Source organism: Salmo salar, chromosome ssa13 (genome assembly GCF_905237065.1).
Source record: "Salmo salar chromosome ssa13, Ssal_v3.1, whole genome shotgun sequence".
Classification (NCBI taxonomy): Eukaryota; Metazoa; Chordata; class Actinopteri; order Salmoniformes; family Salmonidae; genus Salmo; species Salmo salar.
Genome location: NC_059454.1, coordinates 95,353,638 through 95,379,631, shown reverse-complemented (window position 1 = coordinate 95,379,631; position 25,994 = coordinate 95,353,638). Strand labels below are relative to the sequence as shown.

The following is a 25,994-nucleotide window of genomic DNA, read 5'->3' as shown; positions in this document are numbered from 1 at the left end:
ACTACTAGTACTATGCCCTCAGCTGGTAAGCCTCGGCAGACTGATTATGATGGTTGGTAGAGTGTAGGCACAGAGGAGAGGGTTGTTAAGACTAGGGTTCAACCCATAGTTATAATAACAATAATACATTTTATTTGGCGGACACCTTTCAAGGTAGGCTACTCAAGGACATCTTAGTGGTGCGTTTGGTGGAGAGCTAGAGCTGGGTATTATCTGCATAGCAGTGGAAGTGAACTTTGTGATGTCGCATGATCTTTTCCCATATGATCTTTTCACAACATATTGAACATGTAAGGATTGCAGTAGATGGGGTACATGTAGTAGGAGTTGTAGTGGTTGTTGAAGACAATATCTAGTCTGGGCACAGGGTAGTAGATGGTCCGGGTGGTAGCTATGGCCATATAACTATAGACACTGTATGAAGAAGAAGTCATGGCAATGTTTTCTGACCTCAAACTGTAAAACTATTTTTAGGGTTCTGTTGATCCACCTTTAATATTATAAACAGAATATTTATCTTACAGATGTAGGATCTTCATTTGATCACTCTTTTGTTGCTGATCATTTTCTATGCAGGAAATGCAAACTTGTAGTGTATTCAAGGTTTAAAAATGATTCTAAATGTAACAAGTATTGAATTTGATGTTGTATAATTACAACAAATCTGAATAGTTCCATGCCTTACTGTACATTCCTTTTGTCGTTGTAAATGCTCTTTTTAATGTTTCACACTTCTTTCTCTTTCTGCATTTATTAACATGCCCTGCCCCCTTACCTGTCTAGTATACCAATGCTGAAGAGGTAAATTACAGAAAAATTGTCCCATGAAAATCCTAAATCAGTCCTATCTGTTAAAACACCCATAATAATATGCTCAGTGACAGTGTATGACAATGTTCTCCCACCAATATATTGGGATATTCATGCATTTCAGTCATTTATTAACTTTTTATCTGTTGATTTGTGAATGCTGTACATGCTACCTAGCTACTGTACTTTCTTCTGGAGGCTACATGTCGTCATTTGGCTAGCATGGCTATTCATGTCCCCTTTTGTTGTTCATTTGTACTTTGCAGAGGAGTTTGGCATATAAGGGCAGCGGAGCATTTGTTTATGGAAGTTTTTCCTGTCATAATCAGGTATGTCATGTGTTTTACTATTTTATTTACTCTATTTTATTTACTCTTAGTAGTTTGCATGTGCAACTCACATACTGTACATAACGCTTGGCTGTCATTGAGAAAGTTGGCTAGCCTAGGTCCATAGGCTATACTGTACATACTATTTCATACTGGGTGGTTGGTAGCCTACTGGTTAGAGCGATGGGCCAGTAATCGAAAGGTTCCAGGATCGAATCCTCAGTCTTCCCCTGAGCAAGGCAGTTAACCCACTATCCCCCGGGTGCTGAAGACATGGATGTCGATTATGGCACCTCTCTGATTCCAAGGGGTTGGGTTAAATGTGGAAGACACATTCAGTTGTACAACTGACTAGGTATCCCCATTGCATTGACCTTATATTGTACTGTTATGTGAAACGAGATAATCTTTATATTGCCCTGTCTACTGTACCCATGTGGAAGATAGGAGTTTTGCCACATAAGGGCAGCACAGTGTTTGTTTATGGAAGTTTTTCCTGTCATTATCAGAGAATACAAAATCAACACCAACCCTGATCCTTTGGTCATATGTAAGCCAATCAAAACACAACGCAGAGGCAAACTACACCGGTCACAAAGTTAGTAATTTCCCCTTAAAATTTCAGACTTGATTTCCCCTTACGAAAAATGTATCAACCCCTACAAAAAATAATAATAATTCACATTTCCTGTTGCTGCAGTATTATTTTCCTGCTGTATCAAATTTGCTCAAATTAAGATCCTAAGATCTGTATACACGTGTCCCTTGGTATCAGACAGATGGCAATACTAAGTAATTGTTTTTGCAGTTATTATACAGAATTCATGAGACTTACAGGAGCAGCAAGACATACACTGAGAACACCAAGCACCAAAGCTAGTACTCATGTTGTTTCTTCAGTAAATTTGTTCTGTGAGAAGCACAAAGACGTACAGACTTAGTGACAATTATCTGTTGATTACTATACACTATGATTTCGTGAGAGGTACATATAAAAAAATGTAGGGTATCTTACGTCTGCTCGACAAGTTTGCTGCTTAAATTAGCTGGCTATCAACAACTGTAGAATACAGATGTAGGATGTACATTTGAGCCAGTTTGTTACAGCAGGAAAATAACCCTGCAGCAACAGGAAATGTGAATTATGATATGGATTATAATTCATGGACATGTTTAAGTCTTCTCAACATAAAGCAATATAAACGCTTCAGTAGCACCATAACATCTAATCAGCTGTGGCCCCAACCTCATCAGGAATGATGGTTTATTGAGTTGATGAGTTGATTATTTCAATCACCTGTATATTGCTAGGGATAAAACAAAAACGTACACCCATTGGAGGCCACAGGGCCGTGTTTAGAAAACTCTGCTCTGCTGGGAGTGTAATAGTGTCTCTATAAGATTAGCTAAATCCTTTTAGCATAAATCACTTGGTCAAAGCTTATGAGGGCTTTAAGGGGTAAGATTATGAGGGATAAGATCATGAGAGCTTTAGGGATAAGACTATGAGGGCTTTAAGGGCTAAGATTATGAGGGCATTAAGGGGTAAGATTAGGGGTTCGATAAAAGCGGGATACTATACATACACTGAGTGTACAAAACATAAAGGACACCTTCCTAATATTGAGTTGCTTCACCCCCCACACACTATTGGCTGACTAAGAACAGTATTGGTGGTTCCAAACTTCTTCCATTTAAGAATAACGGAGGCCACTTTGGTCTTGAGGACCTTCAATGCTGCAGAAATCTTTTGGTACCCTTCCCCAGATCTGTGCCTTGACACAATCCTTTCTTTGAGCTCTACGGACAATTCCTTCGACCTCATGGATTGGTTTTTGCTCTGACATGCACTCAATTTAAGCCCGGCAAAACTGAGCAATCGGAGGAGAAGGGCTTTGGTCAGGGAGGTGACCAAGAACCCGATGGTCAATCTAACAGAGCTCTAGAGATCCTCTGTAGAGTTGGGAGAAACTTCCAGAAGGACAACCATCTCCGCAGCACTCTACCAATCAGGCCTTTATGGTAGATTTTCCAGACTGAAGCCACTCCTCAGTAAAAGGCACATGACAGACCGCTTGGAGTTTGCCAAAAGGCACCTAAAGGGCTCTCAGACCATGAGAAACAAGATTATCTGGTCTGATGAAACCAAGATTGAACTCTTTGGCCTGAATGCCAAGCATCACGTCTGGAGGAAACCTGACACCATCCCCACGGTGAAGCATGGTGGTGGCAGGGACTGGGAGACTAGTGTCATGACGTGCCCTGGGGGGAGGATCATAACCCCCCCCCCCCCCTCTCTCTTTCTCTCACCACAGTTTTATGACTTTGACAGGTCATAAATACCTGGTAGAAACTGCAATGCAGTTTACATTTCATGCCAAAGAAACCCACGGTAAGCCAGACGTCTCGAATGGTTAAGAAGTCAGAGAACGCCGGGACAGAGTCCCCACACTGGAATGGTTACAATTCTATAGGCCACAGACTCATACAGGTGTAGTTTTGGCTACACGGCCGGAAATGGGTAAACTCTGAAACTATCGATCACTACAGAATAAGAGCAAATCTAAGACATATAATTACTAGTATGCAGCTAGAAATTACGTAAGTCTAGAACGAGAATGCCGACAACCGCTGAAGCACCTAATCTATGAGAATATTTCCGAATGGTACCTTGAAGTATCCATTCTAACCACCTACAGGACGAACAGAGAAGACAACGACATATGGGCGTAAATATATAAATTGCAATTATTCTCGAATGAGCGGCGTTTCAATGAATATAATTATAGACTGTGTGTAGTGAATCCATTTGGTCTTTCCCGTTCTTTCTTAGTCCCCACCCCTTTCCAGATATTAAAATATCTGAAGCATTATATTCAGAAAATTTGTAGTCAACATTTTCCGTGGTGCCCCGACTTCCTAGTTAATTAATGTTTACATGATTAGTTTAATCACGTAATAATAAACCTAGAGGACTGATTTGATATAAGTCTTCACATTTAATGATAGTCCAGACACGATACTAGTCAGGATCAAGGGAAAGATGAACGGAGAAAAGTACAGAAAGATCCTTGATTTAAAACTGCTCCAGAGCGCCCAGGACCTCAGACTGGGGTGAAGGTTCACACGGCCAAGACAATGCAGGATTGGCTTCGAGTCAAGTCTCTGAATGTCCTTGAGTGGCCCAGCCAGAGCCAGGATTTGAACCCAATTGAGCATCTCTAGAGAGACCTGAAAATAGCTGTGCAGCGATGCTCCCCATCCAACCTGAGAGAACTTGAGAGGATCTGCAGAGAAGAATGGGAGAAACTCCCCAAACACAGTTTTGCTACGCTTGTAACGTCATACCCAAGAAGACTCGATGCTGTAATCACTGCCAAAGGTGCTTCAACAATGTACTGAGTAAAGGGTCTGAATACTTATGTAAATGTGATATTTCAGTTTGACATTTTTTATAGATTTGCAAAATTTCATAAACTGTTTTTACTTTGTTATCATGAGGTATTGTGTGTAGATGGATAAGGAAAATATTGAATTCATTTAAGAATAAGGCTGTAACGTAACAAAATGTTGAAAAAGTCAAGGAGTCTGAATACTTTCCAAGTGCACTGCATGTCATGAAAAGAGCAGGTGTCCTTAATGTTTTGTACACTCAGTGTATATTGCCGTATACTGAAAATTAAAAGACACTATGTAATCCAACAAAATTATCCACATGATTTAATCAAAATTGCAACATTAATAAAGAAACTAATTTGTTGCTTAGGAAAATGCAAATTTGTAGTGTATTCAAACTTTAAAAAGGCTTCTAAAGTTAGTAATTTCCTCTTAAAATGTTAGACTTGATGTCCCTTTATGAAAAATGTATCAACCCTTACATTCATTATAATCCACATAATAATTCACATTTTGTGTGGCTGCAGGATTATTTTTCTGCTGTATCAAACTGGCTCAAATTAAGATCCTTCATCTATAAAGCCACTACCTAGATATTATAAGAGTAAATTGGACTTCAAACCAACCTAATTATTTCCCCCTCTCAATCACACATTACAATTGAACCCACCAGTCATGTCTAGACTTCATCATAACAGCATTACTCCACCCTTTCTATGTTATGCTCACCTCAGAAAATACATCAATACTGGGTGTTATTACCTGTCCTACACCATTGGGAACCATAAAAACAAAATATGAATCAATGGCAGACATCTTTCATTTCAAATGAACTGATCAGTGACTCATATTGAATTAAACGATGGTGGGACTTTGTTTTTGTGGTGAAACTAAGTAAACAGATAACAGGGCAGTGATAGGATTGGATGGCTCAGAACAGGTGAACCATTTATGAGCCCACTCAGATGTCAGCTCACCTGTCTTCAAGTTGGAATTTGAAGTTGTACTGAAGGATACACAGTCATCTAACAGTAAGGTTGGTATCATAGTCTTTGCGCATTTTGTAGATGGGCAATTCCACAGTAACAGAATGATTTTTCACTTTAAAATGTATGCCAAACAAAAACCAATGATTATTTTTTTTTTCACCTTTATTTAACCAGGTAGGCTAGTTGAGAACAAGTTCTCATTTACAACTGTGACCTGGCCAAGATAAAGCAAAGCAGTGTGACACAGACAACACAGAGTTACACATGGAATAACATGGAATAAACAATAAACAAGCCAATAACACTGGTGGGAGGAGTTATAGGAGGATGGGCTCATTGTAATGGCTGGAATGGAATTAAAGGAATGGAGTCAAAACCTCTCTAGGGGTTGTAGGATGCTATCGTCCCACCTGGCCAACATCCAGTGAAATTGCAGAGCGCCAAATTCAAAAACGGAATACTCATTATAAACATTCATGAAACATACAAGTGTTATACATCGGTTTAAAGATTAACTTCTTGTTAATCCAACCACGGTGTCAGATTTCAAAAAGAATTTACGACGAAAGCAAACCATGCAATTATCTGAGAACAGCGCCCAGCAGACAAATCATTACAAACAGTAACCAGCCAAGTAGACGAGTAACAAGTCAGAAATAGCGATAAAATTAATCACTTACCTTTGATGATCTTCATATGGTTGCACTCCCAAGACTCCATGTTACACAAATTTACATTTACGTAATTTAGCAGACGCTCTTATCCAGAGCAACTTACAAATTGGTGCATTCACCTTATGATATCCAGTGGAACAACCACTTTACAATGAACATCTATATATTTTTTGGGGGGGAGGGTAGGGGGGAGGGTTAGAAGGATTACTTTATCCTATCCCAGGTATTCCTTAAAGAGGTGGGGTTTCAGGTGTCTTTGGAAGGTGGTGATTGACTCCGCTGTCCTGGCGTCGTGAGGGAGCTTGTTCCACTATTGGGGTGCCAGAGCAGCGAACAGTTTTGACTGGGCTGAGCGGGAACTGTGCTTCCGCAGAGGTAGGGAGGCGAGCAGGCCAGAGGTGGATGACCGCAGTGCCCTTCTTTGGGTGTAGGGACTGATCAGAGCCTGAAGGTACTGAGGTGCCGTTCCCCTCACAGCTCCGTAGGCAAGCACCATGGTCTTGTAGCAGATGCGAGCTTCAACTGGAAGCCAGTGGAGTGTGCGGAGGAGCGGGGTGACGTGAGAGAACTTGGGAAGGTTGAACACCAGACGGGCTGCGGCGTAAATGTTTGTTTTGTTCGATAAAGTCCCTCTTTATAATCAAAAACCTCAGTTTTGTTGGTGCGTTTTGTTTAGTAATCCATTGGAACAAAGCGCGGTCGCAACAGACAGACGAAAAATCTAAAAAGTACCATAAAAGTTCGCAGAAACATGTCAAACGATGTTTAAAATCAATCCTCAGGTTGTTTTTGTCATAAATAATCGATCATATTTCAACCAGACAATAGCTTCGTCAATAAAAAAGGAAAAACAAGAAAGGCACGTTCCCGGTCACGAGCAGGGCTCATGTCTGGAAATTTCCACTGTCCTCTCATTGAAAGTGGTGTTTCTCCCTCATTTTCAGAGTAAAAGCCTGAAACAATGCCTAAAGACTGGCCACATGTAATGGAAGCCATAGGGATTGTGAACTGGGTCATAAGTCTTTGTATGGTGGATAGGCTTTCAATGGAAAAACAGGCATTTCAAAATAATAGCACTTCCTGGATGGATTTTCCTCAGGTTTTCGCCTGCCATATCAGTTCTGTTATACTCACATTATTTTAACAGTTTTGGAAACTTTAGAGTGTTTTCTATCCAAATCTATTATATGCATATCCTATCTTCTGGACCTGAGTAGCAGGCAGATTACTTTGGGCACGCCTTTCATCCAAAATTCTGAATGCTGCTCCCTACCCTAGTGAGGTTAAGACATCATGTTAGGCTAGAATATCAGGTTAGGGATAGACTTATTAACCAGTGGAAAGGAATAACTGTTTCTCATACAGTTTAAACTAAGTGTCATAGCAAAACTGTGTTTACTTTTTAGGTAAGATAACAATTTGGATTAGTTCTCCCATGATTCAACCACAAGTTAGGCAATGTTTTAGCAACTATGTAATTACATGGTTTAGGTTGTAGGAACTGATCACAAATTTTTTTTTGTGTGTGTGAGTGAGATAACTCAAGATGGGATCATCCTTGAGAAAAAAGTGTTCTCCAGTCACCATATGCTACACAGGGCTGTTGAAGGTGATGGTAAGCAAATGGGGTCTGAATGTTGCTGAGGACGTGTCACAATGGCATCGCTTAACAAATGGAGATTCACCCTCAGTGTTGTTAAATTAAAATGAGTCCGAGAAAATAGGGAAAGGCAAGAAAAATTATATATGCTGGGATAATTTTAGAAAGTGGGAAGTTGAAGCAGAGACAAGGACAGAGAGGGAGAGGAAAAGTGCAGAGAAGGGTGCAGAGGTAATGATGAAAGCTGAAGAAAAGAAAGGCAAAGTAAGTAGGAACAGACGTAAAGAAGAACTGTACCAACATCATTCACCACCCTACACTCCCCCACCTCAACAACAGCTACCACCTCCACAATTGTGGGGGCAGACGGTGGAGAATCTGATAAACACTAAGAAGAAAAAGACATGCCTCTGGTCACCACACACACTGAGTTCCGGAATAAAATAGACACCTCTGAGCTGCCCCCTACCGAGACCCTAAGCCTCCCAAACGACTGGTCACCAAAATGACCAGTGGACTTTATCCAGACTTACCATCCCCGCCACCTCACAGGAGAAACGCCTGTGACCGTCTCACCTAAAGGCACATATCGGCCACACAAAGCACAGTACCCCTTGTGTAAGGAGGCGGATGCAGGAATGGGCAAAATGCTGACCTCTCTGCTGAGCAGGGGGGGCTGTTGTCACCTGTACACCATCACCTTGCAACACGCCAATTTTACCTGTTAGAAAATAATCTAGTGAATGGAGAATGGTACAAGATCTTAGAGCTGTTAACGATGCAGTGTACACCAGGGCTCCAGTTGTGCCCAGCCCAGGCACTATCCTTTCTTCAGTCCGGACAGATTCAAATTGGTTTACAATTGTTGATTTGGCTAATGCGTTTTTTTAGCATTCCTGTGCACCCAGATTCTCAGTATTGGTTTGCATTTTTCTTTCAAAGACAAGATTATGTTTAAAATCCCGTCAATTTTTGCGGATGAATTGGTCGCCAACTTGCTGTCATTTGTCCCCCCCAAAAGGAATACACTTGTTCAGTATGTTGATGACCTCCTTCTTTGCTCTCCTGACAGAGAATCATGTGAAATTGATACTGTTGCACTGCTAAATCTTGTAGAGGATAATGGCCACAAGGCCTCTAAAAACAAATTGTAATATGTTCAATAGACTGTTAAATATTTGGGACACGTTATCACACCAGGGGGCAGAAGCTTGGCTACAGACAGGGTTAAAGTTATTTTACAAGTTCCCAAACCAAACCCCAAAGAACAGATGTTTTCACTGCTAGGAATGGCTGGCTATTGTAGAGTTTGGTTAATTGATTATGCTGAAATTGTCCAACCTCTCTTTGATCTCATTCATTTGAAACCCATGGCCATGGGGGATCAGACTGAGTGGACTAAAGATGATGAAGAAGCGCTAATTTGGCTTAAACAGGCACTCTCATTGTCACCTTGTTTGGGGTTACCTGATCACTCCAAACCTTTCCATTTGTTTATTTCAGATAATGGATTTATGTCATCAGTACTGACACAAACTGTGGGTGGTAAAATGAGACCTGTTGGTTTCTACTGGAAATGTCTCAATACTGTTGCGCGTGCACTGCTCCCTTGCCTCCGCTATGGAGGCAGTATTGGCCTGTACTGACATTGTATCTATGTGGCCCTTAACTGTTCATGTGCCTCATTCTGTCTTCTCCCTTATTTCACAGGCAAAGACAGCACATCTCACCCCCACAAGGCTGCTACATTGGCAGAATGTGTTACTTACAATGTCTCATGTTACTCTGAAACAATGCACTGTCTTGAACCCTGCAACCTTACTGCCCACACAATCTGAAGGTGATGCACATGACTGCAGTGAGGTGATTGACCTCTTGTGTAAACCACTCCCTGATCTCCAAAATGTGCCAATTTCTTGACCTCTATGGGCTAGGTGGGACGCTAGCGTGCCACCCGTGGTGCACTCCATCAACAGCAGGTGCATTTCAAGAGCGGCAAATTTGAATCCAAATAAATGTCAAAATTCAAATTTTTCAAAAATACAACTATTTTACACCATTTGAAAGATAAACATCTCCTTAATCTAACCACGTTTTACGATTTCAAAAAGGTTTTACGGCGAAAGCATAAATTTAGAGTATGTTAGGACAGTACATTTACAAGAGTTGTGTGTAATGTTTTGTCAAGTCAAAGACAGGGTCACCAAAACCATAAAACCAGCTAAAATGATGCATTAACCTTTTACAATCTCCATCAGATGACACTCCTAGGACATTATGTTAGACAATGCATGCATTTTTAGTTCTATCAAGTTCATATTTATATCCAAAAACAGCGTTTTACTATGGCATTGATGTTGAGGAAATCGTTTCCCTCCAATAACCGGCAGTCAAGTCAGCGTCACAAATTAAATAATTAAAATTAGAAAACATTGGTAAAATATTATATTGTCATTTAAAGAATTATAGATTTACATCTCTTGAACGCAATCAACTTGCCAGATTTAAAAATAACCTTACTGGGAAATCACACTTTGCAATAATCTGAGCACTGCGCCCAGAAAAATACGCGTTGCGATACAGACTAGACGTCATGTTGGGGAGATCTAAAATCGAAAATACTATGTAAATAATCCATTACCTTTGATTCTCTTCATCAGATGTCACTTCCAGGTATCACAGGTCCATAACGAATGTAGTTTTGTTCAAAAAAGCTCATCATTTATGTCCAAAAATCTCCGTCTCGTTAGCACATGATGTAAGCCAGCCGGACTTCTCGTCATGAACGAGGGGAAAAAATATATTTCCGTTCGTTCAAACATGTCAAACGTTGTATAGCATAAATCATTAGGGCCTTTTTTATCCAGAACATGAATAATATTCAAGGTGGACGAATGCATACTCTTTTATAACGTATTGGAACGAGGGTACCCAACATGAACTCGCGCGCCAGGTGTCTAATGGGACATCATCGTTCCATGGCTCTTGTTCGGTCAGATCTCCCTCCAGAAGACTCAAAACACTTTGTAAAGGCTGGTGACATCTAGTGGAAGCAATAGGAAGTGCCAAAATATTCCTCAGCCCCTGTGTTTTTCAATGGGATAGGTTTAAAGTCAATACAACACATCAGGTATCCACTTCCTGTCAGAAAATGTCTCAGGGTTTTGCCTGCCAAATGAGTTCTGTTATACTCACAGACACCATTCAAACAGTTTTAGAAACTTTAGAGTGTTTTCTATCCATATATAATAAGTATATGCATATTCTAGTTACTGGGTAGGATTAGTAACCAGATTAAATCGGGTACATTTTTTTTTATCCAGACGTGCAAATGCTGCCCCCTAGCCCTAACAGGTTAACAGTGATCTAATCTATAGGCGAGATGGCGCCAGAGGAGATGGCTGCCATTTTACGGGCTCCTAACCAATTGTGCTATTGTGTGTGTTTTTTCGTGTTATTTGTATCTTATTTTGTACATAATGTTGCTGCCACCGTCTCTTATGACCAAAAAGAGCTTATGAATATCAGGACAGTGATTACTCACCTCGTACTGGACGAAGATTTTTTTCATCACGAGTCGGATGCAAAGGATTTACTTCAGAGACCCGACAAGGCCCAAATCCCTGTCATTCGCATGAAAAAAATACAGAAATATCGGTCGTAGGTCGGGGTGTCTTGTAAGGATCCAACGGCGAGTGGGTACCATCAGTGCTATTAGCCAACGTGCAATCATTGGATAATAAAATGGATGAGCTCCGATCAAGACTAGCCTACCAATAGGACATTAAACGTAAACATTGACTGTAATATCTTATGTTTTACCAAGTCGTGGCGGAACGACAACATGGATAACATATAGCTGGCTGGGTTTTCGGTCCATCAGCAAGATAGAACAGCTACCTCCGGTAAGACAAGGGGTGGCGGTCTGTGTCAAATTGTAAATAACAGCTGGTGCACGAAATCTAATATTAAGTAAGTATCAAGGTTTTGCAAGCCTGAGGTACAGTATCGCATGATAAGCTCTAGACCATACTATTTACCAAGAGAGTTTTCATCTGTATTTTTTGTAGCTGTCTATTACCACCCAAAAAATTATGCTGGCACTAAGACCGCACTCAACTAGCTATACAAGGCCATAAGCAAACAATGCTCATCCAGAGGTGGCGCTCCTAGTGGCCAGGGACTTTAAAGCAGGGAGACTTAAATCCGTTTAACCTAATTTCTGACAGCATGTTACATGTGCAACCAGAGAGAAAAAAAACACTTGACCAACTTTACTCCACACACAGAGGTGCGTAAAAACTCTCCTTCGCCCTCCATTTGGCAAATCTAACCATAACTCTATCCTCCTGATTCCTGCTTACAAGCAAAACTAAAGCAGGAAGTACAAGTGACTCGCTCAATACGGAAGTGGTCAGATGACGCAGATGCTAAGCTACAGGATTGTTTTGCTAGCACAGACTGGAATACGTTCTGGGATTCTTCCTATGGCATTGAGGAGTACACCACATCAGTCACTTGCTTCATCAATAAGTGCATCGATGATGTCTTCCCCACAGTGTCCGTGCGTACATACCCAAACATCCGCACTGAGCTAAAGGGTAGAGCTACTGCTTTCAAGGAGCGGGACTCTAACCTGGACGTTTATAAGAAATCCCGTTATGCCCTCCAAAAAGGCAAAGCATCAATACAGGACTAAGATTGAATCTAAGATTGAATCGTACTACAGTACACCGGCTCCGATGCCCGCCGGATGTGGCAGGGCTTGCAAACTATTACGGACTACAATGGAAGCACAGCCGTGAGATGCCCAGTGACACAAGCCTACCAGACGAGCTAAATTACTTCTATGCTAGCTTCGAGGCAAGCAACACTGAAGCATGCATGAGAGCATCAGCTGTTCCGGAGGACTGTGTGATCACACTCTCCGTAGCCGATGTGAATAAGACCTTTAAACAGGTCGCTTGGCCAAACAGATTACCAGGACATGTACTCTGAGCATGCGCTGACCAACTGGCAAGTGTCTTCACTGACATTTTCAACCTGTCGCTGAACGAGTCTGTAAAACCAACATGTTACAAGCAGACCACCATAATCCCTGTGCCCAAGAACACCAAGGTAACCTGCCTAAGTGACTATAGACCCGTAACCATGAAGTGTTTTGAAAGGCTGGTCATGGCTCACATCAACACAATTATCCCAGAAACTTTAGACCCACTCCAATTTGCATACCGCCCAAACAGATCCACAGATGATGCAATCTCTATTGCACTCCACACTGCCCTTTTCCACCTGGACAAAAGGAACACCTACGTGAGAATGCTATTCATTGACTACAGCTCAGCGTTCAACACCATAGTGCCCTCAAAGCTCATCACTAAGCCAATGACCCTGGGACTAAACAACTCCCTCTGCAACTGGATCCTAGACTTCCTGACGGCCCACCCCAAGGTGGTAAGGGTAGGTAACAACACATCTGCTATGCTGATCCTCAACACTGGAGCCCCTCAGTGGTCCTGCTGCTACTCTCTGTTTATTATCTATGCATAGTCACTTTACCTCTACCTACATGTACATATTACCTCAATTACCTCGACTAATCTGTGCCCCCGCACATTGACTCTGTACCGGTACCCCCTGTATATAGTCTTGCTACTGTTATTTTATTGTTGCTCCTTAATTATGTTATTTTTCTATTTTCTTATTTTTTGTTTTATTTTTTACTTCAGTTTATTTTTTGTAAATACTTTATTATTACTTATTTTTCTTCAAACTGCATTGTTGGTTAAGGGCTTGTAAGAATTTCATTGTAAGATATTCGATAAACGTTCTTCATCAGATGATACAGTTGCGTCATATACTGTGTGTACACCCCACAGTATTGAGCAGGCAGCTAGACTGCCCTCCCACTGGTCTGCACAGTCAGGAGAGCCGTTTGCTCTCACACCTGCCTGTGTGTTGGGAAAGGGGAAGTCCCTCACATTATACACTGACTCTCAGTACGCTTTTGCTGTCTGTCACATTTTTGGAACACTGTGGCAACATCATGGTTTCCTCACCTCAACTGGTAAACCAATCGCACACCATAACATGCTTAAAGAACTGCTTGAGGCAGTACTCCTACCTTCCACACTTGCTATTTGTAAATGTGCAGCTCATACTAAACACACTGATGCATTGCCCCTGTCACCCCTCTTTCCTTTAAGGCTGTCTCTCTGCTACAACAGGGGGCTGATGCAGCGGAAAAGAGATGTTGCCAGTCAGCATGCACGTGTGACCCCTTTGATGGTGTCTGGAAGGGTCCAACGGGCCTCCCTGTACTCCCTCAAGTGGCTTTTCCCTACCTTGCAAAATTGTCACATGGTTTGGACCATGTGTCAAAAGGGGGGATGTGTATATACCGTTGAAGTTGGAAGTTTACGTACACTTAGATTGGGGTCATTAAAACTGGTTTTTCAACCACTCCACAAATGTCTTGTTAACAAATTATAGTTTTGGCAAGTCGGTTAGGACATCTACTTTGTGCATGACACAATTCATTTTTCCAACAATTGTTTACAGACAGATTATTTCACTTGTAACTCACTGTATCACAATTCCAGTGTGTCGGAAGTTTACATACGCTAAGTTGACTGTGCCTTTAAACAGCTTGGAAAATTCCAGGAAATGATGTCATGGCTTTAGAAGCTTCTGATAGGCTAATTGACATAATTTGAGTCAATTGGAGGTGTACCTGTGGATGTATTTCAAGCCCTACCTTCAAACTCAGTGCCTCTTTGCTTGACATCATGGGAAAATCAAAAGAAATCAGCCAAGACCTCAGGGAAAAAAAGTCTGGTTCATCCTTGGGAGCAATTTCCAAACACCTGAAGGTAGAAAGTTCATCTGTACAAACAATAGTACGCAAGTATAAACATCTTGGGACCACGCAGCCGTCATACCGCTCGGGAAGGAGACGCGTTCTGTCTCCAAGGGATAAACGTAATTTGGTGCAAAAAGTGCAAATCAATCGCCAAACAACAGCAAAGGACCTTGTGAAGATGCTGGAGGAAACGGGTACAAAAGTATCTATATTCACAGTAAAACGAGTCCTATATCGACATAACCTTAAAGGCTGCTCAGCAAGGAAGAAGCCACTGCTCCAAAACTGCCATAAAAAAGCCAGATTACGGTTTGCAACTGTACATGGGGACAAAGATGGTACTTTTTGGAGATAGGTCCTCTGGTCTGATGAAACAAAAAAATATAACTGTTTGGTCATAATGATCATCGTTATGTTTGGAGGAAAAAGGGGGATGCTTGCAAGACAAAGAACACCATCCAACCGTGAAGCACAGGGGTGGCAGCATGTGGTGGGGGTGCTTTGTTGCAGGAGGGACTGAGGCACTTCACAAAATAGATGGCATCATGAAGATGGAAAATTATGTGGATATATTGAAGCAACATCTCAAGACATCAGTCAGGAAGTTAAAGCTTGGTCGCAAATGGGTCTTCCAAATGGACAACGACCCCAAGCATACTTCAAAAGTTGTGGCAAAATGGCTTAACCTCTATGGGCTAGGTGGGACGCTAGCATGCCACCCGTGGTGCACTCCATCAACCGCAGGTGCATTTCAAGAGCGGCAAATTTGAATCCAAATAAATGTCAAAATTCAAATTTTTCAAAAATACAACTATTTTACACCATTTGATAGATAAACATCTCCTTAATCTAACCACGTTTTACGATTTCAAAAAGGTTTTACGGCGAAAGCATAAATTTAGAGTATGTTAGGACAGTACATTTACAAGAGTTGTGTGTAATGTTTTGTCAATTCAAAGACAGGGTCACCAAAACCATAAAACCAGCTAAAATGATGCACTAACCTTTTACAATCTCCATCAGATGACACTCCTAGGACATTATGTTAGACAATGCATGCATTTTTAGTTCTATCAAGTTCATATTTATATCCAAAAACAGCGTTTTACTATGGCATTGATGTTGAGGAAATCGTTTCCTCCAATAACCGGCAGTCAAGTCAGCGTCACAAATGAAATAATTAAAATTAGAAAACATTGGTAAAATATTATATTGTCATTTAAAGAATTATAGATTTACATCTCTTGAACGCAATCAACTTGCCAGATTTAAAAATAACCTTACTGGGAAATCACACTTTGCAATAATCTGAGCACTGCGCCCAGAAAAATACGCGTTGCGATACAGACTAGACGTCATGTTGGGGAGATCTAAAATCGAAAATACTATGTAAATAATCCATTACCTTTGATTCTCTTCATCAGATGTCACTTCCAGGTATCACAGGTCCATAACGAATGTAGTTTTGTTCAAAAAAGCTCATCATTTATGTCCAAAAATCTCCGTCTCGTTAGCACATGATGTAAGCCAGCCGGACTTCTCGTCATGAACGAGGGGAAAAAAATATTTCCGTTCGTTCAAACATGTCAAACGTTGTATAGCATAAATCATTAGGGCCTTTTTAACCAGAACATGAATAATATTCAAGGTGGACGAATGCATACTCTTTTATAACGTATTGGAACGAGGGTACCCAACATGAACTCGCGCCAGGTGTCTAATGGGACATCATCGTTCCATGGCTCTTGTTCGGTCAGATCTCCCTCCAGAAGACTCAAAACACTTTGTAAAGGCTGGTGACATCTAGTGGAAGCAATAGGAAGTGCCAAAATATTCCTAAGCCCCTGTGTTTTTCAATGGGATAGGTTTAAAGTCAATACAACACATCAGGTATCCACTTCCTGTCAGAAAATGTCTCAGGGTTTTGCCTGCCAAATGAGTTCTGTTATACTCACAGACACCATTCAAACAGTTTTAGAAACTTTAGAGTGTTTTCTATCCATATATAATAAGTATATGCATATTCTAGTTACTGGGTAGGATTAGTAACCAGATTAAATCGGGTACATTTTTTTTTATCCAGACGTGCAAATGCTGCCCCCTAGCCCTAACAGGTTAAGGACAGAAAAGTCAAGGTATTGGAGTGGCCATCACAAAGCCCTGACCTCAATCCCATAGAAAATTTGTGGACAGTGCTGAAAAAGCACGTGTGAGCAAGGAGGCCTACAAACCTGACTCGGTTACACCAGCTCTGTCAAGCGGAATGGGCCAAATTCACCCAACTTATTGTGGGAAACTTGTGGAAGGCTACCTGAAACGTTTGACCCAAGTTAAACAATTTAAAAGTAATGCTACCAAATACTAATTGAGTGTATGTAAACTTCTGACCCACTGGGAATGCGATGAAAGAAATAAAAGCTGAAATAAATCATTCTCTCTACTATTATTCTGACATTTCACATTCTTAAAATAAAGTGGTGATCCTAGCTGACCTAAGACAGGGAATTTTTACTTGGATTAAATGTCAGGAATTGTGAAACTGAGTTTAAATGTATTTGGCTAAGATGTATGTAAACTTCCGACTTCAACTGTATGTTAATAGATATTGGCATACATTTGGGTTTACAAATTTTGCAGACATTTTTTGTTAACAATGTTTTATTGTATAATGTTGGAAGACCTGCACCCATGCCTATTTCAGCTCACCCCACACCTGAGATGCCTTTCAATCACTTGATGATGGATTTTATCGAGCTCTCTACCTGTCAGGGTAAGTACTTACAGGAAGGCCGATGAAGATGGACAACACGCCAGTGAAGCAGGCCCAGTTTACCTTGACTGGTGGGGACGACCAGATGGTAAAGTATATGATAGATTTCAGAGTTTTGTTTAGTTCTATCTATACACAGGTGCCGAGCTGCCCTGCCCAAGCCAAAGGGAGGACAGCTGCATATGATCTCCCCTGGCGACTGGATCGTGGTGAAGAATCTGAGACGAATGCACTGGCACCAACCTCGGTGGAGGGGACCATACCAAGTGCTGCTGACCCCTCCGACTATGGTCAGGATCGCTGAAAGGGACAACTGGATCCAAGGATCCCACTGCCTGAACGTGGGCAACCCTGAGGACGATCAGATATGAGGTAATGGCGCAATTCACACTTTTTATTCTGGGACTGCCGCTGCTCTCCTCAACTGGACAGATTGGTGTCAGAAGTGTGATGGTAGGGTTGAGTGGTAATGAACAGTTTGACAATTCACCAGCTCACCCCCATGACCCTACCTCAAACTATTTTGAGAATGTATGTATTTTATTCTTAGCAAAGTGCCTCAAAACAATGGACAACAACATTGTGTTTGTGGACTGACATCTACATCTGTGTCATGGGTTTTTCCACTGCTGGCAATAAGACTTACTGATTGTGAAACTTGCAAGATGTTTCATTCATCACTAAGAGCTGGGCAAATACCACAACTACAAAAATGCGTGAACTAATCCGCAGACGATGAACACCTGGCTGTCAAGCTGATTGTTTAATTGTTCCTGATACTGTTGTTATTGATGTTGTTCCTGAATCTTTCTCTTGGTATGTGAGATTCACTGGTTCTGGGGACCGTGTGGTAGAATTGGGAGTGTTAGATAGCCACCTCTGTAAAAATGAGGTGAATGACAATTGCCCAACATTTCAACAGGGATTTCACAATTTTGCAACAGCAGCTGGGAAATGCTCAGTAGGAACACCTGAAGGACATTATTGGATTGGTAATCATACTGCTTACCCCTTTTTACCTGGGGGATCATGCTGCTTACCCCTGTCTACCTGGGGGATCATGCTGCTTACCCCTGTCTACCTGGGGGATCATGCTGCTTACCCCTGTCTACCTGGGGGATCATGCTGCTTACCCCTGTCTACCTGGGGGATCATGCTGCTTACCCCTGTTTACCTGGGGGATCATGCTGCTTACCCCTGTTTACCCGGGGATCATGCTGCCTACCCCCGTTTACCTGGGGGATCATGCTGCTTACCCCCGTTTACCTGGGGGATCATGCTGCTTACCCCCGTTTACCTGGGGGATCATGCTGCTTACCCCTGTTTACCTGGGGGATCATGCTGCTTACCCCTGTTTACCTGGGGGATCATGCTGCTTACCCCTGTTTACCTGGGGGGATCATGCTGATTAACCCCTGTTTACCTGGGGGACCATGCTGATTAACCCCTGTTTACCTGGGGGACCATGCTGATTAACCCCTGTTTACCTGGGGGACCATGCTGATTAACCCCTGTTTACCTGGGGGACCATGCTGATTAACCCCTATTTACCTGGGGGATCATGCTGCTTCCCTCTCTTTTCGTTTGAGTTTCTGATCTCCTTTTTGATAGACGTGTAAATATCACAAATACCGTGTCTCTTTCTGCCTACAGTATCTCACACTTATCGTACAAGTTTGACCTGTTGCATACTTAGAAATGTGCTTGTTGTAGACAGAAGTTTGCTCTCACAAGGTCGGCTCAGTGGGAGTGGAATATTGGCTGAACGACCAGACTCTGTGGTTGCCAGGTGTTCTCTCCTAAGCAGCCACACTCTGGGAGAAAAGACTTTGCTGAGAAAGGATGCACTTGGCTATATTTGTTATACCTAATTAGTTTATTTTTTTATTTTACCTTTATTTAACTAGGCAAGTCAGGTAAGAACAAATTCTTATTTTCAATGATGGCCTAGGAACAGTGAGAAGACACTGGAAGTTAGAACTGTATATGATGTATGAAGGGTTGAAGGTTTTAAACTCAGTCTCACAACGGATGAGATTTACATGGTAGAATTTGTGGACTACAGGATATTATGCCTTGAGAAGCTTGCTACATTTAACAGATTAAATTATTAAGGAATTAACAAAAGGGAGGAGTGTAATGGGACAATGTAATTGTATGTGTCCACATAATTGAGTATGTGACTAACCTTGTGAAATTGTGTGAAACTGTCCTATTATCTCCTATTCTTGGGAGTATCATCCTGTGTTGCAAACCAGCCTGCACCTGCGTCCAAAGTTTGGTAACAGAATGATGGCACAAACAGCATAAACCACTTTATTCAGTGTAAAGGACATCTTCTGATGGCTCATATGGCGCCAACAGAGATGATTGCCTCGCTTCGAGTCCTTAGGAAACTATGCAGTATTTCGTTTTTTTATGTATTATTTCTTACTTTGTTAGGCCAGAAAATCTTAAGTGTTATTACATACAGCCGTGAAGAACTATTAGATAAAAGAGCGACATCAACTTACCAACATTACGACCAGGAATACGACTTTCCCGAAGTGGATTCTTTGTTCAGACCCCCACCCAGGACATTGAATCTAATCCCAGAGGCTGACCCAAAACAACGTCGCCGCAGAAGAGGTAGACAGAGCGACCTTAAGTCAGACTTCGAAGGCATGCGCACCAATCACCGCTTCCGAGTATATTACTCGCCAATGTCCAGTCTCTAGACAACAAGGTGGATGAAATTAGGGCAAGGGTTGCCTTCCAGAGAGACATCAGAGATTGTAACGTTCTCTGTTTCACGGAAACATGGCTCTCTCGGGATATGTTGTCGGTACAGCCACCGGGTTTCTTCATGCGTCGGGCCGACAGAAATAAACATCTCTCTGGGAAGAAGGACGGGGGTGTATGCTTCATGATTAACGACTCATGGTGTAATCATAACATACAGGAACTCAAGTCTTTCTGTTCACATGACCTAGAATTCTTTACAATCAAATGCCGACCATATTATCTCCCAAGAGTATTCTCGTCAGTTATCGTCACAGCTGTGTATATCCCCCCTTAAGCACATACCACGACGGCCCTCAAGGAACTTCCCTGGACTCTATGTAAACTGGAAACCATATATCCTGAAGCTACATTTATTGTAGCTGGGGATTTTAACCTGTTGAGGACAGACGTTCCGCTAGCGGAACCCCGTTCCGCCTGCGGAACCCCGAGCCAATGGCATCGCACGGCACGAAATACAAAACCAACTAAAATACCACAATTCAATTTTCTCTCACAATCAACTATTTTACACCATTTTAAAGATAAGACTCTCGTTACTCTAACCACATTGTCCGATTTCAAAAAGGCTTTACAGCGAAAGCAAAACATTAGATTATGTTAGGTGAGTACATAGACACAAATAATCACACAGCCATTTTCCAAGCAAGCATATATGTCACATAAACCCAAACCACAGCTAAATGCAGCACGAACCTTTGATCTTCATCAGATGACACTCCTAGGACATTATGTTATACAATACATGCATGTTTTGTTCAATCAAGATAATATTTATATCAAAAACCAGCTTTTTACATTAGCATGTGATGTTCAGAACTAGCATACCCACCGAAAACTTCCGGTGAATTTACTAAATTACTCATGATAAACGTTGACAAAATACATCATTATTTTAAGAATTATAGATACAGAACTCCTTTATGCAATCGCTATGTCCGATTTTAAAATAGCTTTTCGGCGAAAGCACATTTTGCAATATTCTGAGTACATAGCTCGGCCATCACAGGCTAGCTAATTTGACACCCACCAAGTTTGGGGCTCACTAAACTCAGAATTACTATTAGAAAAATTGGATTACCTTTGCTGTTCTTCGTCAGAATGCACTCCCAGGACTTCTACTTCAACAACAAATGTTGTTTTGGTTCCAAATAATCCATAGTTATATCCAAATACCTACGTTTTGTTTGTGCGCGAGCGCATTTCGTGACAAAAAATTTACTTAGAAGCATGTCAAACGCTGTTTAAAATCAATTTTTACGCTATTTTTCTCGTAAAATAGCGATAATATTCCAACCGGGCAACGTTGTATTCATTCAAAGGCTGAAAGAAAAAAATGGAGAAGTCTCGTGACCGCGCATCTCCAGTCTCACTGTCCCCAGGCTGACCACTCACAAACAAAGCTGCTGTACTTTGCCCAGAGACAGCAGACACCCCATTCCACTTTCTGGCGGCTTTAGAGAGCCAATGGAAGCCTTAGAAAGTGTCACGTTACAGCACAGATGCTGTAATGTCGATAGAGATGCAACAGAAGGACAACAAATTGTCAGACAGGGCACTTCCTGTATGGAATCTTCTCAGGTTTTGGCCTGCCATATGAGTTCTGTTATACTCACAGACACCATTCAAACAGTTTTAGAAACTTTAGAGTGTTTTCTATCCAAATCTACTAATTATATGCATATCTAGTTTCTGGGCAGGAGTAGTAACCAGATTAAATCGGGAACGTTTTTAATCCGGCCGTGAAAATACTGCCCCCTATCCCAAAGAAGTTAACAAAGCAAATTTGAGAACAAGGCTACCTAAATTCTATCAATGTCTCAATTGCAGCACTCGCGCAGGCAATACACTGGACCACTACTACTCTAACTTCCGCAATGCATATAAGGCCCTCCCCCACCCTCCGGCAAATCCGACCACGACTCCATTTTGCTCCTGCAGTCCTATAGGCAGAAACTCAAACAGAATGTACTCATGACTAGAACTATTCAACACTGGTCTGACCAATCGGAATCTACGCTTCAAGATTGTTTTGATCACACGGACTGGGAAATGTTCCGGGCAGGCTTAGAGAATAACATCGATCTATACGCTGACTCGGTGAGTGAGTTTCTAAGGAAGTGCATTGGAGATGTTGCACCCACTGTGACTTAAAACCTACCCTAACCAGAAACTGTGGATAGATTGCGGAATTCGCGCGAAACTGAAAGCACAAACCACCGCATTTAACCATCGAAAGATAACTGGGAATATGGCCGAATATAAACAGTGTAGTTATTCCCTCCAAGGCAATCAATCAAGTGAAATTACGGTATAGGGACAAAGTGGAGTCGCAATTCAACGGCTCAGACACAAGAGGTATGTGGCAGGGTCAACAGGCAATTACGGACTACAAAACGAAAACCAGCCACGTCACGGACACTGACGTCTTACTTCCTGACAAACTAAACACCTTCTTTGCCCGCATTGAGGATAATACAGTGCCACCGACGCGGCCTGCTACCAAGGACTGCGGGCAACCCCTCTCCTTCGCTGTGGCCGACGTAAGACATTTAAATGTATTAATCCTCGCAAGGCTGCTGGCCCAGATGGCATCCCTAGCCGCGTCCTCAGAGCATGCGCAGACCAGCTGGCTGGTGTGTTTACGGACATATGAAATCTCTCCCTATCCCAGTCTGTTGTCCTCACATGCTTCAAGATGGCTACCATTGTTCCTGTACCAAAGAAGGCAAAGATAACTGAACTAAAATGACTATCGCCCCGTAGCACACTTCTGTCATCATGAAGTGCTTTGAGAGACTAGCCAAGGATCATATCACCTCCACCTTACCTGCCACCCTAGACCCGCTTCAGTTTGCATACCGCCCCAACAGGTCCACAGACGATGCAATCACCATCACACTGCACACTGCCCTATCCCATCTGGACAAGAGGAATACCTATGTAAGAATGCTGTTCATTGACTACGGCTCTGCATTCAACACCATAGTACCCTCCAAACTCATCATTCAGTTTGTAGCCCTGGGTCTCAACCCCACCCTGTGCAATTGGGTCCTGGACTTTCAGTTGGTGAAGGTAGGAAACAACATCTCCACTTCACTGATCCTCAACACTGGGGCTCCACAAGGGTGCGTGCTCAGCCCCCTCCTGTACTCCCTGTTCACTCATGACTACGTGGCAATGCATGCCTCTAACTCAATCATCAAGTTTGCAGGTGACACAACAGTAGTGGGCTTGATTACCAACAACGAGACAGCCTACAGGGAGGAGGTGAGGGCATTTAGAGTGTGGTGTCAGGAAAACAACCTCTCACTCAACGTCAACAAAGCAAAGGAGATGATCGTGGACTTCAGGAAACAGCAGAGGGAGCACCCTCCTATCCACATCGACGGGATGGTAGTGGAGAAGGTGGAAAATGTTAAGTTCCTCGGTGTACACACAAACTGAAATGGTCCACCCACACAGACAGGGTGGTGAAGGCACAACAGCGCCTCTTCAACCTCAGGAAGCTGAAGAAATGTGGATTGTCACCTAAAACCTGACAAACTTTACAAATGCACAATTGAGAGCATCCTGTCGGGTTGTATCACCGCCTGGTACGGCAACTGCACCGCCCTCAACCGCCCTCAACCGCAAGGCTCTCCAGAGGGTGGTGCGGTGTGCACAACGCATCACTGGGGGCAAACTACCTGCCCTCCATGACACCTACATCACCCGACGTCACAGGAAGGCCAAAAAGATCATATAGGACAACTACCCGAGCCACTGCCTGTTAACTCCGTTACCATCAAGAAGGTCAGTACAGGTGCATCAAGGTGGGACTGAGAGACTGAAACTGTTTCAATCTTAAGGCCATCAGACTGTAAACAGCAATCACTAACTCAGAGAGGCTGCTGCCAACATACAGACTCAAATCATTGGCCACTTTAATAAATGGATCGCTTGTCACTTTAAATAATGTCACTTTAATAATGTTTACCTATCTTACATTACTCATCTCATATGTATATACTGTATCTTATACCATCTATTGCATCTTGCCTATGCCATCACTCATCCATATATTTACATGTACATATAAATCCCTTTTAGATTCGTGTGTATTAGGTAGTTGCTGTGGAATTGTTAGCTATTACTGCACTGTCTGAACTAAAAGCACAAACATTTCTGTACACTTGCATGAACATCTGCTAGCCATGTGTATGTGACCAATAACATTTGATTTGAGGTAGTTCTATCAGGTAGTGTAATTCTGATATGTGATTCTGATTATCATTCAAACAGTCTTACAATAAGTAATGTTATTCTACTGATGTGTCTTGTGAGCTTCTGTCTTGCTGCCTGATTTTAAAAGGATACAACACATTTATCAAAATGGTGCATCAGCTCTGATACCTTCGATTTCCTTCTCTCACCGTACAGTAGGTGGACCACAAAACAAGTGGAGTGGAAGAACCTGTCAATGTTGGGGTGAGTGTCTGTGATTTGCTTCGAATATGTATGTGCTTTGAATATTTCTCTGCCTGTGCTACGTTTACAGCATACAACGTAATAATGACAATATCCATGATGTTTCGAGCATGTTTCCTGCTAAATTACAGGACTGTTTTGCTAGCACAGACTGGAATATGTTCCGGGATTCTTCCGATGGCATTGAGGAGTACGCACATCAGTCACTGGCTTCATCGAGGATGTCGTCCCCACAGTGACTGTGCGTACATACCCCAACCAGAAGCCATGGATTACAGGCAACATTCGCACTGAGCTAAAGGGTAGAGCTGCCACTTTCAAGGTACGAGACTCTAACCCGGAAGCTTATTAGAAATCCTGCTAAGACGAACCATCAAACAGGCAAAGTGCAAATACAGGACTAAGATTGAATTGCACTATACCGGCTCCGATACTCGTTGGATATGGCAGGGCCTGAAAACTATTACAGAATACAAAGGGAAGCACAGTCACAAACTGCCCAGTGACATGAGCCTAGCAGATGATCTAAATCACTTCTATGCTCGCTTCGAGGCAAGCAACACTGAGGCATGCATGAGAGAATCAGCTGTTCCGGACCACTGTGTTATCACAGACGGATTACCAGGACGTATGTTCCGGGCATGTGCTGACCAACTGGCAGGTATCTTCACTGACATTTTCAACATGCCCCTGATTGAGTCTGTAATACCAACATGCTTCATGCAGACCACCATAGTCCCTGAGGTAACCTGCCTAAATGACTACAGACCCGTAGCACTCACATCCATAGCCATGAAGTGCTTGGAAAGGCTGGGCATGGCTCATGTTAACACCATTATCCCAGAAAGCCTAGACCCACTCCAATTTGCATACCGCTCAAACAGATCCACAGATAATGCAATCTCTATTGCACTCCACACTGCCCTTTCCCACCTGGACTTAAGGAACACCTATGTGAGAATGCTATTCATTGACTACAGCTCAGCGTCCAACACCATAGTGCGCCCAAAGCTCATCACTAAGCTAAGGAACCTAGGACTAAACACTTCCCTCTGCAACTGGATCCTAGACTTCCTGATATGCCGCCCCCAGGTGGTAAGGGTAGGTGACAACACATCTGCCACACTGATCTTCAACACTGGAGCCCCTCAGGGGTGCGTGCTCAGTCCCCTCCTGTACTCCCTGTTCACCCACGACTGCATGGCCAGGCACGACTAAGACAATCATTACATTTGCAGATGACACAACATTAGTAGGCCTGATCACCGACAACGATCAGACAGCCTAAAGGGAAGAGGTCAAGGACCTGGCCG

General features: G+C 42.4%; 1 long non-coding RNA gene across 1 annotated transcript; it reads left to right on the top strand.

Annotated features, from left to right (window-relative positions):
* Positions 1–25,589, top strand: LOC106568138 (uncharacterized). The gene is made up of 4 exons (XR_001320235.2): positions 1–153; positions 1,077–1,139; positions 17,570–17,802; positions 24,634–25,589. It is a non-coding gene; the product is annotated as an uncharacterized lncRNA (long non-coding RNA).
* Positions 25,590–25,994: the final 405 nt, after the last annotated feature.